Source organism: Neophocaena asiaeorientalis, unplaced genomic scaffold, assembly GCF_003031525.2.
Source record: "Neophocaena asiaeorientalis asiaeorientalis breed wild unplaced genomic scaffold, Neophocaena_asiaeorientalis_V1.1 scaffold1085, whole genome shotgun sequence".
NCBI classification, from domain to species: Eukaryota; Metazoa; Chordata; class Mammalia; order Artiodactyla; family Phocoenidae; genus Neophocaena; species Neophocaena asiaeorientalis.
This window is the reverse complement of record NW_020172266.1, coordinates 186,190-191,751: the sequence shown is the minus strand read 5'-3', so window position 1 is coordinate 191,751 and position 5,562 is coordinate 186,190. Positions and strand designations below refer to the sequence as shown.

At 38.9% G+C, this 5,562-nt stretch overlaps 1 pseudogene; it reads left to right on the top strand.

The window, feature by feature from the left end:
- Nucleotides 1-4,258: 4,258 nt before the first annotated feature.
- LOC112411016 (40S ribosomal protein S6 pseudogene) lies at nt 4,259-4,934 on the top strand (annotated as a pseudogene).
- Nucleotides 4,935-5,562: the final 628 nt, after the last annotated feature.

Genomic DNA, 5,562 nt, shown 5'->3' with positions numbered 1-5,562 from the left:
TCATGGTCATAGTCTGGATTGCCATTTATTCTGTTACTGTTTATGATCTGGGACACTTTATTTCTCAAATTAAATTGTAAGCTCTGTTGAGTAGAGTCAATATTTTCAACTTTAAAGTCTTCAAAAAATCCTAACAGAGTCTTATGCATAAATAAATGGCTCAGAAATGTTTTTCATTTGCTTTCCTTCTTTCACAGAGAAGTAATTCAGTGAAATAAAAGAGTACTACATTGTCTTGGATCCTGAGTTTCCTGCCTAAATTCTGTATGCTGAGTGATTAATTTACATCTGAGTCTCAGTTTTTCCATCTGTAAAATGAGAGTAAAAATGTCTAACTTGCTAATAATGATCAGAACCAGGCAAGTAAAACATACAGCCCACGGCAGGCATTTGGTACCTGGCATGTGCTTTCAACATTGATAAAGGCAATGTGGCAATTAAAAACTAGGCTTATTCCATTGTATATATGTGCCACATCTTCTCAGCCATAAAAAGAAATGAAATTGAGTTATTTGTCACTCTGTCATACAGAGTGAAGAAAGTCAGAAGAAAAATAAATACCTTATGCTAACACATATATATTGAATCTAAAAAAAAAAACAAGGTCATGAAGAACCTAGGGGCAAGATGGGAATAAAGATGCAGACCTATTAGAGAATGGACTTTGGGACATGGGGAGGGGGAAGGGTAAGCTGGGACGAAGTGAGAGAGTGGCATGGACATATACACACTACCAAATGTAAAATAGCTAGTGGGAAGCAGCCGCATAGCACAGAGAGATCAGCTAGGTGTTTTGTGATCACCTAGAGGGGTGGGATAGGGAGGGTGGGAGGGAGGGAGACACAAGAGGGAGGAGATATGGGGATATATGTATATGTATAGCTGATTCACTTTGTTATAAAGCAGAAACTAACACACCCTTGTAAAGCAGTTATACTCTAATAAAGATGTTTAAAAAAACAAAAAAAAAACTAGGCTTAGAGTTTTTGTTTTAGAAATAAAGGAGAAGGGAGAATGGAAGCCATTTAAATGGTTACAAAAGGTATTTCAGATTCTAACTATTTTTATTACAATGTCATATCTAACTCTTCCTTATCAGTGCCTTTTTTTCCTTGGAACTCTCACCATGTTTTTCAGGAGGAATATACAGCAACAAACAGAAAGTGTGACGCACAGATGTGCACAAACACATATACATACCAAATATTATTTCTTATTTTATAAAAATGTCTGTCATCTTACACTGAAAAACAGAGGAATAATGTCAAGATGCAATTTACTGAAAGTCAATATTTAATGTCAAATAGAAGAAAGATGAAAGGGCTCTACTCTAAGTCATTGCTTCAGTTTGAAATTAAGTGGGAAACCTTGGAAGCTACTTTTACTCTTACTAGGTTCACATTTTGTAGCAGTTAACCAGAGAAAAGTAATGCAAAATGTTATATGCTGATTTTTCCTTGTCCACAAACTACTGAAATAATTCTCTTTGTAAAAGTAAAAATCTAACCATCAGTAAAGTTTAACCAGAGAAATGATACGAATAGGTAAAAAGCAATATTTCAACTTCTTGAAATTTATTAAAGCGGAGATTCATTTTCTACATCTTTAATGAGGAAATATTTAATTTAAATAAATATATTCTAAATAGAGCAAGTCAACAGATATATCAGAGTAAATTAAAAAGTTGCACATTCTTGGGCTTCCCCCTTGGCAGTTTTATTTTTGGATTTGCCCTCTGTGGGTGACTGAATAATTTTCAGTCTTTATAGAGATTTAGAAAAAAAAAGTCTGAAAGGTTATTTCATATGTACTGAGGAAATTATGTGTATCATCAAAGTCTAGCCAGGAAACAGAAACCACCTGAGTAGTTAAAGAGACTTTAATGCAGAAAATTGATTCCGTGGGTGATGAAAGAGCTGAGACACCAAACAAGGGACACTGGGGCAATCCAAAGATTAACAACAGCAGGAAGCCACCCTCGCCCACAACTGACGGGATAAAAGGCAAAGGCAGTGTTCCCAGCACTAGTGGAAGCTGGAACCATAGTGTGGCCCACCTGCCAAGAGTTGGATTCATAAAGCTGCTGGCAGGGAAGGAGGGAGATACCCTGGCTTATTCCTCCCTATTGCCCCCTCCACAATCCAGTCTGAAAAGCATGGGAACCAGAGCTGCCTCTTGACACAGAGCAGAGCAGGGGGAGGGCAGGGAAGGGGTGTGAGAGCAAGCAGATCCAGGACACACACATCATATAATTACCTGCTACAGTGGGGCTGGTGGAAGGGAGTGAGGACTGGTAGTGAAGAAAGGAACGTGGAATGAGTTGTAGCATTTATATTTTGGTAGAGGACATAAAATGGACCCTGAAGCTTTTATTCTTTTACGGGAAAATAATCAACGTGTTTGGGACCTATTCTGTCTCTTGATTTTTGCATTACACACTAGACTTATCAATGCCGCTACAGTCTCGTTTCTAGGTGGACACCTGGGAGCAGGGGCCACAACATTACCCTGTCTCACAACAAACTTCTGGTATTCCAGTATGATATCACAATGTTCTAGTGTTTTGCATACACACACACACACACACACACACACACACACACACACATTTTAACTGACAGAAACATGATAGAACGTAAAATGTGATGGCTTCAGGACCAGCTTTGTAAATTGTGCAACATAAGTTGTGATCCCAATGTTCTGTGAGAGTGTAAGATTCAAATCTATTCATCAAGACACTCTTTTTAAACTAAATTTATTTATTTATTTATGGCTGTGTTGGGTCTTTGTTGCTGCTCCCAGACTTTCTCTAGTTGTAGCAAGCGGGGGCTACTCTTCGTTGAGGTGCGTGGGCTTCTCATTGTTGTGGCTTCTCTTTGTTGCGGAGCACGGGCTCTAGGCGCAGGCTCAGTAGTTGTGGCTCATGGGCTCTAGATTGTAGGCTCAGTAGTTGTGGTGCATGGGCTTAGTTGCTCCGTGGTATGTGGGATCTTCCCGGACCAGGGCTCGAACCCATGTCCCCTGCATTGGCAGGCAGATTCTAAACCACTGAGCCACCAGGGAAATCCCAAGACACTTTTAATATAATGAAAACTTTTATGGGTCAGGGGAAGACGTATCACAATGAGGTCAGATTTTGCTTCCCAAGCTATTTGGTCAAGAGGCCACACACCCCAGCTACTGACGGTTTTGCTGAAGCCAACAGAAACAGGTTGGATGGGAGAGGAGAGAATGTGACTGCATTAGACCATGGGTGGGGGCAGAGAAGGACCCATTAGGACCTCCAGCTGGTTCCTATTCACTGAAGTTAGGGACTGACTCCTGTCTGGTGTGCAAAACCATTAAGGGGATATTATTACCCTTCATCTGATCTTGACAAGAGAATATTTTATGATTAAAATAAAAAGACAAACTGATTAAGCTGCATCTGGGTTAACTTTCCTAAATAACAAATTGGCAGACAGCCTGGAAACAATGTAAATTCTGCTGCATTAAAATTACAATCACAGCTGATTTTTCTTCTACCTAGTTGGCTACTGAGAAATAAAATTTTGATGGTTGTATGCCTCATGTAGAAAGGCAACATATAGTAAATTTTCACAGAAATTCCCATAGATGGGACTGGAGGTAACCACATAGGAAAACGGGGAGCCAGGAGAAAAAGCTACAGCGAGTGCTGGCCCTGTCCAGAGCACCTTCATACTCACAACACTGTTCTATTAAAAGGTCAAGAAAGGAGGCTTGCCAAGAACCCCTTTTTTTGGAAAGGTAAATACAGGAGTTTATTTGCATATTAAGTAATCATAGAAACATTTTACAGTATAGCTTTCATTCACTAAAAACTGGTACATGATAGTTTATTTGCATAAGCATTTTTCTTCCCCAACTGAACTTAGAACCCAGTGAACATGTTGCAAGAAAAATAACAATAAAATATTTTCTCTACCAACTTTGAAAAAAAGCCAAAGGAGTGACATCGTGGTGTGTTTGTTTGGCATCAAATGTGTTTTGACTTATTGTCTTTAGAAAGGGGCTAAAGGTTAAAAAAAAAAGGGAAAATAAGTCAAAATTGACTTTGTTTCAAGTCATTATGTACAACAGTAGTTTGGGACCATGCAAGACAGAAAAGTTTGGAAGGAGAGGTCATAAGAGAAAGGTAAGATGACTTCATTTTGAAAGATGTCCAACACATACTTAGAAATATAAGATTGGCTCCCTCTTTCACAAGGCATCTCAGAGGAAAAGCAGCTCCTTCAGGATGAAGATAGATATCTTCTTCCCCGTCACTAGCTGCCAGAAACTCACTGAAATAGACAATGAACAAAAACTTCATACCTTTGTTAAGAAGCCTATGGACACAGAAGTTGCTGATGATGCTCTGAGTGAAAAGTGGAAGGGTTATGTGGCTTGAATCAGTGGTGGGAATGACAAACAAGGTTTCCCTATGATCCAGTGTGTCCTGATCCGTGGTCATGTTCATCTGCTACTGAGTAGGGGGTTTTCCTGTGATAGACCAAGGAGAATAGGAGAAAGAAATGGTAATTTGAGTGTTCTTAACTTGGTTATTTTTTAAAAGGGAGAGTAGGAAATTCCTGGAAGGATACTGCTGTGCCTCATTGCTTAGGCCCCCAAAAGCTAAAAGCATCTGTAAAGTTTTCAATCTCTCTAAAAAGATGATGTCCACCAAGATACTGTTAGAAAATCACTGCACAAAGAAATTAAGAAACCCAGAACCAGAGTGCCCAAATTCTATGTCCTATTACTCCATGCATTCTACACACTGCTCTGAAGAAACAGCTTACTAATAAAAATAAGGAAGAGGTTGAAGAATACGCTAAACTTTTGGCCAAGAGAATGGAAGGCCAAGGAGAAATGCCAGGAACATTTCCAAGAGACAGAGGCTACTCTCTCTAAGAGCTTCTATGCTAGTCTGAGTCAAGTCAAAAATAAGATTTTCTAAGAGTAACAAATAAATAAGATCAGATTAAAAAAAAAAAGAAAGAAAATATGGTATCAAAGCTTGGATAAAAATCAGGAGTGAAAATGTAAATTTTTGCAAACACAGATAACATAAATAAAGTTAGAAGAGAAACAATGGGCAAAAAGGTTTGAACCACATATATGAAACAAAAGATTGGTTTCCAGTAAACTTCTACCAATTAATAAGAAAAAGGCAAAGACTGAACGAGAATTTCACAGAGGAGGAAACAAAAATGATCAATAAACATAAGGAAAGACACTCAGTCCATTAATAGCCAAGGGAATGGATATTAAAAGCACAATATATATCATTTTATACCCTTCAGGTTGGCAACGAAATTTTTTAAAATTTGATGATGTCAAAGTATTGTGTAAACAGGTTCAAGTGGCCACACACTTCACATGCCAGGCTCTCTTGAGCAGCTTTTCCTGGGAAACATTCAAGGGACAGGAGCAGGTACCCTGGAGCACCTCACAGCAATCTAGAAGAGCCCAACTCTGGGGTCTAAGAAAGCAACTCAGATCCTTGGGCTATGATGCTTTTATGCAGCGGGATTGAGAAAGGCCAACCTCTTCTCTGCG